Source organism: Rhyacophila brunnea, unplaced genomic scaffold (assembly GCF_057557595.1).
Source record: "Rhyacophila brunnea isolate RB1 unplaced genomic scaffold, BYU_Rbru_1.0 scaffold_5, whole genome shotgun sequence".
Lineage (NCBI taxonomy): Eukaryota > Metazoa > Arthropoda > Insecta > Trichoptera > Rhyacophilidae > Rhyacophila > Rhyacophila brunnea.
The window spans coordinates 4,626,147-4,640,396 of NW_028233170.1; the positions used below are offsets into that span (position 1 = coordinate 4,626,147).

General features: G+C 32.6%; 1 protein-coding gene across 2 annotated transcripts in view; it reads left to right on the plus strand.

The window, feature by feature from the left end:
- The first annotated feature begins 10,432 nt into the window (after positions 1-10,432).
- Fatp1 (Fatty acid transport protein 1) overlaps positions 10,433-14,250 on the plus strand; it is a 138,397-nt gene continuing 134,579 nt past the window's right edge. For both annotated transcript variants that reach the window (XM_085955947.1, XM_085955946.1), the window contains exon 1: positions 10,433-10,545. The gene's annotated coding sequence lies outside the window, so the exon portion shown is untranslated. The remainder of the gene's footprint in view (positions 10,546-14,250) is intronic.

Sequence of the window (14,250 nt, forward strand, 5' to 3'; positions counted from 1 at the left end):
AACCCTTAGTTTTACCTGAAATAACATTTAGAAAACGTTTTTGTAGAGCGACCTACTGTCTTTAACCCTAGCGGTGGGTAGGGGGGCCCGCCAAAGATCCTGGCCTGGGGTCTAGGACGATATGGCGCTGGTACAACTGGACGCCACGCAATTCGAAAATAAATAAACGTTTGGTACTTATAGGTACTTTAAAAAAAATATTTAAGATTATTATTTATATTTAAATTATTATATTATGATTTAATAGTTGGTGATAATTTAAATGTGCACACGTAAATAATGATTTAATCGTGCATATGTTTAAGTTCCAACGAAAAAAGAGATTTTATTTTTATATAAAGCCTTATGCATGGTAATTCTCAATCTGCAGTAAAAAACATTATGTTAAGAGTAAAATGAATCAAAACTACTAAGTAGTTGACAGAAACTGATTAAAATTCCTCGTCTACGATCTGTATACGTGTCTACAACATTGCGGCGTCCAATTGTCCTGGCGTCCAGTTGTCCTATTCCCCCTGGCCTGGGGGTCCTCTTCAAGATGTTGGGGCCATGGTCCCTAGGGCCTAGAATGGCCTAGATCAGGGTTTCCCAAACTATGTTCCGCCGAACCTGAATATGTGTTCCGCGACCATTTGTAAAGGTTTTATACACTGTAACACATTTAAAGATCTTCTACTAAGTAGTAAAATAAGTGAAACTAAAATAATAATTAAAGAATCTACTTCATATTGAAAGGCGAGTGATGATCAATCTCCACTGAAGTTTATGACGTCAAGTATCTAGGTAGGTCATGGCTCCCACAAGGAGGGGGCAGACAGGTCTCTAGCCTGGGGGCCTGGGCTTACGGGGGGCCAGGCGTGAGAGATCGACCAGCCAAGTGAGATTAACACACATCACAAACATGCACTAATAGTAAAAAAATGTGATTTGATAATATGTGGTTTTGCCATACTTACAATTTTTGATTATTGTCGATATTTGACATGTCCATAATTAATTGTGTATATCAACATAAAGGTGGATGTATTAAAAATACAAATAACCGCTAAAAATACCCATAATTTGCAACTGTAGATAGTCACATTGCCTTTAAACTTAGCGATAAGGAAGGGGCTCGCCAAAGATCCTAGCCTGGGGGCCCGCTTCGGGATGTGGGGGCCATGATCAGGTAAAGACGGAGGACCATCCTGTCTCACACCGTGCGCATGAAAAAGATGGGGTATATTGTTTTTAATTGACCGGGTGACAAGTCTTGTCAGCTTAACGACAGTTACCAAAATCGGCAGAACGGTTAGCTGCTCTAATAAATCACCTACAAAATAACCTAAGTGTTCCGTTAAAATTTCCGGGTTTGCGAAGTTTTCCATTGCAGAAAAAGTTTGGGAAACCCTGGCCTAGATAGTAGTCAAAACGCTGATCAAAAATGGCAAATATTTCAAAATCACAAACGCATCTATTATACTTACTAATAACAAAAATAAAATAATTATAATGTGTGTGGAATATAATAAAATAAATTACGTTGCCTACATTATTTATGTAACTACCGTATTCCTTTCTATAGTAGTTTATCGGAGATTTTGATGATTTTTGTTTGGTAGCAATTGTCAAGCACGGCTATCAGTAACATTTGAAAAATTTAATATTTATGTACCTACCTACTTATAAGTTGGTGAAACACATGTACCTACATTTCGTATGCATTTATTTATTATAATGAACCCAAAAATCCAGAGCGTTGGAGCAGACCCTTTTTTGAGTTTCTCCGCTCTGGGACCTAATACTTGCTCCGGCTCCATTCCAGGGTCTGCTCCGCTCCAGGTAAAAAGTTTTAATAACTATTATATGTATACAAATGTTAAAAAAATAAGTAGTTTTAAAATAATCGTCATTTTCATTATTAATTCTATTAAACAAAACGACAGCAAATCGTCTCCCATTATTTGCCTCTTCTATCAAAAAAATGAGGTTGTTTATCAATCGTCAGTGTTACCATATTTCAAATAATTCCTGTGTTGCAAAGTGTCAAAATATACCATTTTCATTGGATTTTAGGACGAAAATTGAATAAAAAAAAAACATCAGAAGCAGTGGAGCACTACAAATTTTCAGTGCTCCGGCTCCGCTCCTGCTCCGGGTAAAATCCCATTGCCCCAGTGCTCCGTGCTCCTGCTCCGAGCTCCGCTCTAACGCTCTGCAAAAATCAGTGGTGGTTTTCCTTGAAGTGCTCACATTATCTATGGTGCTCACTACGTCAGAAAGTTTCAAAATATTAAACAGATGCGTATTTTTTCCAAATATGCCAATCATGCCAATAAAACCACTAACAAGAAAAATATAATTTTTTTAAATTTATATGTAGGTACTTATTACCAATACCAATAAAAATAGTGGCACCTATACATGAATAATATTATGACCCTGACCACACCTTATAAATGTAATAATACTATGTATAGAATTTGATAATAATAATATATAGCCATATAAATTATATAATTTGTTGTAACGCCATGTTTAGGTAATTGCAGGTAGGACGTACGTACCTATTACATATCTAGCTGAGACATTGGATATTCGGCGGTGGTTTTTAAAGTACCCATCTCGGAACCCTGGGGCGCCGTGATTAATTACCATGATATTCGATAATTTTAATGATTTCAGAAATTATTAATTCATTCATGTACATACGACGAGGAAAAAATATTACGGAAAAGAAAAATGAATGTCGATTGCAAAATTTGCAAACTTAATAATATTTAGCTGTGTTGCAGTAGTTTGTGAGTCCATATAACTTTACACAAATTAAAAAACGAAAAACCGCAAGGTTTCGAGACACTTATTTTCATAAAACAAAATAAGGCATCAAACTTGTTGAGTTTTGGATATCAGTAAAGTAATAATATGACTATTCTTTGCTGAGACGTGTTGAAAGCTCAGCGGCAACTGGTTCCATTTGTAACGATTTAAACTAGGTTTTTGGCGATGGCTGTAATAAAACCAAATATCAACAGCTATTCTCATTTGAATTCAAAGATTTTAGAAATGTTACGGTAAATAATAAGCATGTCCTTCCCATTTATTGATATATTATATTTGTGGCGCAATGAAAAATCTTTATACACTATGAGCAAGTGATATAAAAAAGTTTGACAATTATTTATTGGCTATTGGATACAGTGTACAAAAATCACGAAATGTACCTACATATTTTGTCATGATACCTATATATTAGCAATTAAATATAGCTATATACCATACCTACAAAGTTTTTATTACATGATAATATGTACCTAAAATACTTATATTAACGGTTTAAGTGGTTTAAAAATTTTTTTGTTGCATGATATGTACTCTTAGTTTATAAAGATTCTTTCACGGTGCCCTTCTGAAGGCCAATTGAAATTTTTCACTCGGATTCACATTCGGAAAATATAATAGCTTTTCTGAGATGTTAAATGATCAGGATCAGGCGTAGGTTCGAGGATTATTTTCAATCAATCAATCAGCGCAGTATTTTTTTGTGTATTTATGTTCAAAATGGCAACAAAAATAAAAGTAGAATTTTGAAATTTTTATACTTTGTTATCTCTTAATGAAAGCCACAGAAGCACATGAATATATTATTATATTTGTGCATAAGCGCATTGAATTAAATATGGAAATATTAAATTACCGGCGGCACACACTTTTGGTGTCACTGCTTTAACAAATCAACCTTTAAAATTACTGAACAATCGCTGCATAATAATATTATGTAGATTTAAGTCAACTTGTTCTTTTATTTTGTAATATGATTGATAATACTAGTATTGATTCTTTAGAACTTAATTAAACTGCTATAAATACTTTAAAGCCGGTAATATCGGGTAATCATGACGACTGTTAAATTTATAAGTAGATGAGTAGGTACATAATTAGTTTATTTTAATGAATTTACATTATTATTTTATTAATGGCAACAATGGAAAATTATTTTATATCTTTACGCCATAGTTCTGGAAAGAATACTTGTCTTATGCATAATACGAGTATATTATGCTAGTCTAAGTACATACAATCTTTACGTATATTTTAATCGACGTCAATTATACGGACTATGTTAGCATTATAGAGGTATAAAGTTAGGTACTTTATACGAGTAGGTACCTATAATAATTAATATTCAATGCCGTATCCAGCAAAACACAAGCTGCACAATCCCGCTAACACAGTACCTACCTATTGTCACACTAAGAGCACGATGCAGAACCATCCGAATTAAGTCGCACTTGGCAATAAAGACTATCCAGAGTTGCTAATTTGGCACTGGGACAAATGGGTGCCAGGACAAGTGGCACGCCGCACTGTCGAATGAAATAACTTTCATTAAGGCTGTAACTCATTTGGGGCACGGTCTAAAAAGTTCGTGACTATGCGATGCGCGGATTGTGTAAATGACGCGTGCCGAACGAAATATAATTTGTCATAAAAATTAAACATGCGTTCATTTAATGTTCTGTTTGTTTTTCTATTAGTAACAATAATACTATATTCATTGACATGTTTTCTTTTTCAAGTAAATGTGTAACGTTTTTTAGTCATCTTTACACGATTTAAGAATTAATACCCCCGTCGCCATCACGAAAGAAATTGACGTGTTCACAGCTCGACTTCCGCTCTCCGATTGCCAGCGAGTCCAAAATTTCGTCGCACCTATAGTTGAAAATTATTTTCCGTTTCACTGAAGTACCGTCTTAATGAAATAAATAGAGGTTCGTTACGATTTGATACAGAAAGTAGACGAAGAAGTTAATAAATTTATATTTACTAATTAGTAGTTTTCATTGATTTTGCTTTTAACATAAGTAATGTTTTTTATTGCAGATTGAGAATTATTATACCCGACGCTTCATATAAAAATAAAAGAACTCTTTTCTCGTCGGAACTTAAACATAATAATATGCACAATTAAATCATTATTTACGTGTGCATATTAAAATTCTCACCAAGTATTAAATAATATATACTACTAGCTGAAGTACCCGGCTTCGCACATGGTCGCTTCGTGGTTATATTTATCTTAGATATTTAAAAAATAATAAAAGGTAATTATTTTTTTAATATTAAAATATCTGTGTAATACAATATGGCAATATGAAAATATTGCCATATTGTATATATAAATATATAAAAAAAATCAAAATTGGATGGAACAAACAAACAACAAACTTTGTATTTTATATAATATTAATTTAGAAACCTTCGCAGGTGTGCGCACAACAACTGACAAAATATTCATCCCAATCGGATGAATGGTATAGGAACGCATACGAATAGAAGAAGAAGAATATGGTTGTACTAATTCAAAAACCTTCGCGGGCGTGCGCACGACAACTCACCAAAGATTCATTGCAATCGGATGAATGGTATAGGAACGCATACGAATAGAAGAAGAAGAAGATGATTGTACTAATTCAGAAACCTTCGCGGGCGTGAGCACAACAACCGGTCAAAATTTCATCGCAATCGGAGGAATGGTATAAGAACACATACGAATAGAAGAATATAGAATAGAAGAAAAAGAAGAAGAAAATAGTTGTATCAATTCAGAAACTTTTGCGGTGTGAGCACAACACTTGATCAAAATTTCATTGCAATCGGATGAATGGTATAGGAACGCATAAGAATAGAAGAAGATAGAATATAAGAAGAAGAAGAAGATGGTTGCACTAATTCAGAAACCTTCGCGGGTGTTGACACAATTACTGACGAAGGTTTCATCGCTATCGGATTAATGGTATAGGAACCATACGAATAAAAGAAGATATAATGAAGAAGAAGATGGTTTTTCTAATTCAGAAACCTTTGCGCATGTGCATACAACCACTTACCAAAATTGCATCGCAATCGGATGAATGGTATAGGAACGCATACGGGACAGATAGAAAGACAGACAGACAGACAGGCATACAGACAGACAGACAGACTTTCATTTTTATATATAAGATATAGCCTATACTCTTCGCGGAAGTGCAAGCAATAAGTTAACAAAGTTTTATCGCAATCGGATGAATGGTATGACAGCGCATACAATATGAACAAACAAACAAACAAACAAATATTAATTTTTATATATTAGATGAGTATTCAATATATATTTTTAAATTATATATATTTCATGAACGTTTATTTATACCATTACGTAGCGCCCAGTTGTCCCGGCGCCGAATAATTACATGGGTAGGTAAAATCTTCTTCTTTCAATTAGTATAACTTTATTAACACTGATAATCGCAATACGTGTTATATTTTTTTTAAGTCGTGAGACAAATAGGTTTTATTATTAACTGTGTCATAGAATTGTATAAAAAATGACAATCTTAGTGACAGAAAATTTGCATATCAACCTACATAATAGTAACGTGTTTTTAAAGTAAGTAATCGAAAGGTACCTGACTACTAAAAAACAATTTCTTGTTATTTTAATATGTATTTTCTTTTGTACATATACGTTTATCTTATAAATTATCGTTCTGAAGATGGGTGCAAACAGCTGTCAAAATAAATATGTAACTATTGTAACTCAAACATCGTTATTTTTATTTAATTTTAGATGCTTTCTGAAAACTTTGATGTTAACGATGTCAAAATAAAACCTATTTTTTACTTATTCCACATAATTCGTCTGTTTCGTCGGATTAGCATGACATTTTCAATTCATGCGAATGTTATGATAAGCGGACGAAAGCGATTCTGCTAATTATTCATTTTTAGGGAATATGTCAATATAGTGCTTTATTTTAATTAATTAAATTATTATGAAAAAAATACAAATATTTTAGGTGAATGGAACATTATAATTTGATTTGAGTTTCCCCATCTCCACCCGCCATGCATATGCAGCCGCGGTTTGTGCACGGCCGCCTTCGATGACGCTATAAACGTGTCAGAATGAAAAGATTTTAGTGCCGCACTTCCTTGTCCCGAAGCGATGCCGCACGGGACTGATGTAGCAACCATGTACCTTAGTGCTTAAAGAAAGAGTTTTAGAAAATAAAAAGAATCTTGACTTGCTCTGCCGTCCTTTATCTTTAATGACATGAAGTGTTCTCTGTGCCCGTGTACTGAAACTCTGCCGAAACAGGGGAGTCAGGAGTTGAAAGTTTTCTTCATATTTTCCGCTAGGATTCCATGATCGAGAATCGTAACCTGGATGATCTGGCTGTCAAAAAACTTTCTGAAATGGTTAATCCCCTCTTCGTATTCTACGATATCCAAGGCCTGTGTCAGTGGAAGAGCCGTTGCACTCATGAATTGGTATATGGTACAATCATCTAGGGCATCCAGTGTTTCCTTTAAGATTTGTACGCATAAAATAAGCTGGCACATACGACACAAACGGTCCTTAATTATTACCGTTAGGCCACGCTTATTCTATAACCAAATGTGGATGCGACAGGTTGCAATAACTGTTAAGTGAGCACCCGTAGTTATAGCTGCAGGCCAGGTATTTGTCATTAGAATGAAAGTGCGTGGGTATGGGGAATGTACCCGGAAAATAGAAATAATAAAAGTCAATTGCACCTGATTTTATTAACCACACCATATCCCGCCGACTAATCAATAATAGATTATCATGGATAATTTTTCGAAATGAACCCACCCATACCATTGACCTGTGTATTCGCCTGGTGAATTTTTTTTACATCCGCGGCAAAATATGAAAATATAAAATTAGATCAGAACATATTAAATTATTAAATTAATCAGTTTTGATACAATTTTCGAACATATCGTGTACAATGTTTATTTGTTCCAATAATTTTAGATTACGAAACTCCTGTTCGAAGGATAATGTTTTTTTAACCGTGATCAGTTATATGTAAATTGTAAGTAACTATCACACTAGGCCGTATCACAGTTCACCATGAGCTGTCGTGCCGAAAAGAGATGGCCGAACTTCAGTTATTCGTTCTTTCCATTTTAAATGACATATTTTGAACGTCTTGAATAAATAATTTGTTATGTACTCAATATGTTTTCTTAAAATAAATAAATATGTTGGCAATATTGGAATATAATTTGTACTGATTCTTTGATTTGCCACCCTTTGGTTATTGTACTTCGGCAGTAAACAATGTACATAGGTAATTCATGTATCATAAGATTCAGTTTAATTATGTAATTGAATAACGTATTTAAAAAAAAGAACAAATATTTACTTTCAGACTTTTATCGCCCATAACACCCTCGCTTGGTGCGTCCTGATCACTGATCGTCGATTGACATATCCACGGAAAATAGGAATTATTCTATTTTGGTCACATCTATGGGGAACGACGGAAAATGACGTTTCACGATCAGGGGCAATCGGCGCAGACGATCGACTTGAAAATCTCACGGTGTAATTTGAACTTTACACTCCCTGAATCTCCACGGTCGTTTCCTTTTTTTTATAATAGTAATACTGATAATATTCATTCTTGCGTTACGTACGTTTATTGTTTTTTTAATTTAATTTTTGATGTAGATACTTAATTTTTAAAAAAAATTAACGAATTAATCGCAGGATTTGAAAATGTAGCATTATATTTCCTATTTCCTTGTTATTTTATGCACGTGTGTGTACATAATTACATAATATTAATTTATTTATAATTATTTTCTTGTAAAATATACAGTCGAACTTGGTTATTACGACGAAGATGGTATGTATATTCAAAAAGTCGCAATACAAACAAAAATACACAATTAGAATTTATCCCCAAAACAAGCATGGCATTCATAAACTACATAAGAAGTTTAATGTAAAGAACGCTGTTAGGTACCTACTTACTTCACAAACCATGGATTTTTTTTAACTATATGCGTGGATAATTTTTCAATCTTGTCGGCGAAAACACGAATTAGGTAGTTACTTAGACACTTAACTAGTGTCATAAACGTAATTCGAACCCGGCGGCATCATGTCCGGTAGGATTTTATTGCTTAGGGTCGAAATGTTTTTAAACGACCCACACAATTTTTGACGATATTTTAGCTCGGTATATCCGATAAAGAGCTCGTTATAAAAGTGAATAAATGTATGGAGACAATCATAAACTAAAATGTCTATGAATGTGTCCTCGTTACATCCGAGATCTCGCTATATCCTTGATCGAGCTCGTCTGTATTACGTTGTCTTGGCATATATATATTTTTATTTGTACTACATAAATTATTAATTACAATTAATATTTTTGTCATTGTGTGAAAAGATTTCCCAAGAATAAGTTGTCGCAGAAATCACGAAGATGACAAAAGGTTTCTTAACCTTCTTACTAATAAATATAATATGGCATATTTTATTTATTTTTTCGAATAGAAATAATAGTACCTATAATGGAAAAAAAGCTTTTAAACTAATTGGTATATTTATGTAATATCGTTGAAAAGACGCTATAAAAGAAAGTATTAACAATGTGGCAACATGAACTCGTTAGGTAAATAAATGAACGTTGTAAGAAATATGAAAATTTCCCTAATTTCCGACAGCGACGTATATTTTAAACGGCTTTTATACGAATTCTATGAAAATTGAAAATGGGGTGCTGGGTGTACGTCAGTGGCGATTGTTGGAGGTAAGCTGTTAAGATCCGACATAAATAGTGCACATTAAACTTTGTCAGTCATTCGTACTTGTTTTTTTGAACTAAGACAACAATTTACTGATGGTGTTAGTTAGTTTTTAAAAATCAATTAAACATTACCTAAACGTTAAATGTTGTGGTCGACTCGACAAAATAGTGCACATTTTTTCAATCATACTTATTTGTTTTCGTTGGATTAAGAATACATATTACACACTATGTTGTTGGTTTTTAAATTCATTAAGCCCTGCCTAAACCAAATCACAGTAGATTACAAATATTATTCTATCTATAAAATATCCAAAGTTATGTTTAATTTAATTGCATAATTTGGAATGTTTTATAGATATACGATTATTTTTGACTATTATCTATTATGGCTTGGTTTTCGCAGTGTTAAATTGAATTTAAAAAAAAACTAACCAACGCCATCTGTAAATTGTCGACTGAGTACAATGAAAACAAATACGTATGACTGACAAAGTTTATTGTGCACTATTTATGTCAGATCTTAACAGCTACCTCCACCCTTCGCCACTGGTGTCCATTCCTGAAATGTGTTTAACTGGAAAATTTGTCGATATTAACAAAATAAATACTTTATTGAATAGATACGTTAATACGTGCAGGTCAAAAAGGGTTAATAAATTTAATATTTTGCAAAGAATGCACATACTAATAACTGCTCATACTTAGGAAAACGGTGTCAGTGGATACTGTACCAAGGCTTTCACGGACTTCTTGGTACTATTTGGTAGTCAGTCCCCGCCATACATAACAGTCGGCCTGCTCTGCGTTGCCGTTCACCGGCTAGGTTCGTTAGTACCTTAGCGTTGCCGGTTATCGGAGGTCGCAAAAGACGTTTGCCGTAACGCCTCACGAAGCGCCTTCGAAACACTATTTAACATTAACTGAACGCGAGTGTTTTTGTTAGGTAAATAAATGTTAACTTTTTACCCAAGGGTAAAAATTGCGGGCAACATTTTAAAGACAACCTTTCTCGTCAGACGATTTTGTTGCGTGCTATATCGGATTATTTTTTTTAAAACAATTATTGTATTCTAAATTTGAAAAATTAAAATCTTTTTTTAATTGTTTGTTTATTGATAGACAATAAAATAAAGTGCATTGAACTGCAGTGATTTTTATGCGTTCGTGTGTGACAGGTTGATTTCGAACGCACTTCCGACGCGTGTTGTCTATTATTGATAGGTCTTACATTAGTTATGGATCACCGGAAATGAAGTACTCAAGTACCCATCATTAAGTGCCGTTTTAAATTGACAGTTTAGACATTTTCCTAACGCAGATACGTGCAGGAATTCAGCTAGGGGCAATCGTTTCGATTTATTGCAATAAAATAAATTGTATTTCCAGTGTCGATCATTATATAGAAATTATTTGATTGCAAGTGAAATTATACGTTATTTTATAGTTTTAGACGGTTATTTCCTTACAAAGAAAACTTCAAGCTAATGGTGATATAATTTCTCTTGTACAAAGTTCACGCTGCGATGTGAAAATGTGTTAATTAATTAATTTAATACCTTTCCATATACATACTCCATTCATTCAATTATTTTTTATTAAACAAAGTACAACATTTTATAGAAATTTGTGCCAGGGTTTATACCTGACCTAGCGATCTTCTACAGTATTATCTATAACTAATTCTAATGAGTACCTACAAATTCTATAAAATTATTGTAAAGAAGTTACAAGGAATCGCTAACGCACTGCTTAAATTGTTGACTACAACAAAAAACGATTCAGTGTCTTCCTAATAATATGTATGTTTTCTGAATAATTTAATGGTTTTTAAATATTCGGAAATGTTGAAAAATATTATTTGGGAATAGACAATAATTGTATCTAGTAATGGTAGTGGGTATACATATACTTAGCACTTTTTGGTGGGTTTTACACTTAATAGGATTCTTTGACAGAAAGTTTATGGTATTTGACAAATTTCGTCGTATAAAATATTTATTTACCCGTCATTAGTAATGTTTTATAATAAATCGATATTTAAGTTCGGAAGGATTTATGTTTTGTACTATTCCGTTTGAGTCTTTTTTTGCGACCCGGGTTTTGCCTTTCGGCATCTTCAGACACTGTGTACACTCACCAAAAGGCAAAATACACACTCAGTCAGTGTGTAAAATCCATCAGAATTTAAATTCAAATTTCTTCAAGTAATAGTATTAAAATCGATATTTGTTTTACACCCACCGTAGCTGAGTTGATAGACCATCGGCTATGAAGCCGTAAATCACGGTTTTTAAATTTCAATTGGTTTAGTGCCGACAGGTTTGGCGAATGGCTAATAAATATTGGTCTTAAAAAGAAAATCTGTTAATATAACCTCCAATTTATATATATCTATATAAATTGGATATAGATAGATAGATGCAATGCATAAAGAATACATTGATAATAAATAAATAAATACATAAGTGAGGCGCAGTATATGTGTTTCAATTATGGTCTGATAATTAACATTGCAAATTACAATGAAGAAATTATTGTATGTTTTCATTCATTGGCCTTAAGAATAATTTATTGAATAAAATGAATTTAAAAGTTTTTTTCGAACAAATGATCGAAAGAAACAAGGCTGTAAACAGGATAAATGCAGGTATCTGTGGATAGAAAAATAAAGAAAAAAAAACTGAACGCTGCATTCACGTACGGGTAAAAAAATGAGACAAATTACACTAATGAGAGGAAGTTTTCCATAGTAAAATTATTATTGTTCTATTAGTCTGTCGATATATATTTTTATAATGATTGAAATAATAAATACTTAAATCACGTGGAGAACTCTGCCTTTGGGCTCAGTCATAGAGTAAGATTTAATAATACAAGAGACAGGGTATTTATTGTCCGGCTATATATTTACCTAGCTGTTGTCTATGCGTATTAATATGATAAAATTAATACAAACATGACATAATGGGATCAAATAAGAAAATTCAAATTAAGAACACGAAAATGCGTGGTTATAGAGTTATCAAATAAGAGATAGGTATATACACTGAACTTTTCTCTCAATAATTGGATTGCGTCACGAGCTGCATGGCATGTTGCACCATCTTGTTGGAACCACACATCGTCCAGATCGAAATCATCTAATCTGGCAAGAAAAAAAATCAGTAATCATGTTTCTGTAGCGTTCTCCATTGACAATAACTACTGCATTGCCATTTTCATTTTCAAAAAAATCTGTTCAATTACACCTCTAGACCATAAACCACACCAGACTGTTAATTTTTGAGAATGTAAATGTGTTCCAAGAATAGCATGTAGGTTTTCATTACATACTCTAAATACAACAACTGTGCTTATTTACGAAGCCATTTAACTTAAAATGAGCTTCTTTTGAGAGACTTTTTTTTAATGAAATAATGGGTCTGTGGAAATAATAATTGTATTTTATACGCCATCAAATGCAAATCTATTTAATATATTATGTTCTATACAATAATCCATATTATAGTGCCGTAAGAATGTCCAAGTTCTTGAGAACGAAGTGTAATTGATTGTTCTGGATTTTCATCAACACTTTGAATCCCAATATCGATATTTTCGGCAGTACGTTTACGTCTTTAATGGGTTGGATTATTAACTTTAATTTTCTAATTAAATTACGAATAGTAAGCTCTGTAGTAATATTATTAGTAGTGGTATTATTTTGAACATAAATCGACCGAAAAGTAGCTCGAACAGATTCAATCGTAATACATTTTTACAATTTGTATACGCTGTAAAACTGTGTATCTTTCCGTGATGATTTGCCAAACAATACTGAACACAAATTTTGTTGGGAATCAGAAAAATGGGTGTTATGACGTTTTAAAAATCTATAGTACCTACTAATTTGATAACCCTATATGAGATAACCTCAATTAATATCAGGAACTAATGGGGTGACGTAGGTACCTACTTGAGAAAATGTGCAAATTCGAACAGAAAAAATATTAGTTGACGCATTTTTCTTCCAGAATAACCTTTCACTTCATTTTCACATTTTTTAAATATAAATTATATATTGTTCTTATAAGCATTATGCAACTGATAATCATAGTTAACAGCAGATAATCAAAAATCTAGATATTCGTGGTCCGCATAATTGATGATTTACTAAAAAAAAACTATCCCGTTTTTGTTTATTTCATTTTGATTACTAATTTTTGATTCATCACAGCTAACCGTGTTTATAAATCGACCAATAAGGCACCTAGCTGAAAAATACGTACCTTGCAATTTAATACGTTGTTTTGATAATTAACATTTTATAGTGTTTTAATTCATGAATGCATATAAAAAAAACATTAAAAGGAAAAATATCTCTTATTTAAAGTCGACGATAAATTCGTGAATTCATTAACGGATCCCATCTTATTATTCGATATTATTTTATGGTCATGTTTATTATTACAATTTAATTTGAAGTTTTTTCTAATGCACGGTAAAGATTTTTTTTACTAATTCATAGTTTTAATATTATTTTATAATATTGAAGTATTTAAAAAAACATAGATTCATTATGCTTCGATTATTTTTTAAACTAAGATGTCGATACTTTCTTATGAAATGACAGCAGCGAATACTTCATGGAAAACCGCTGCTGCTTTCA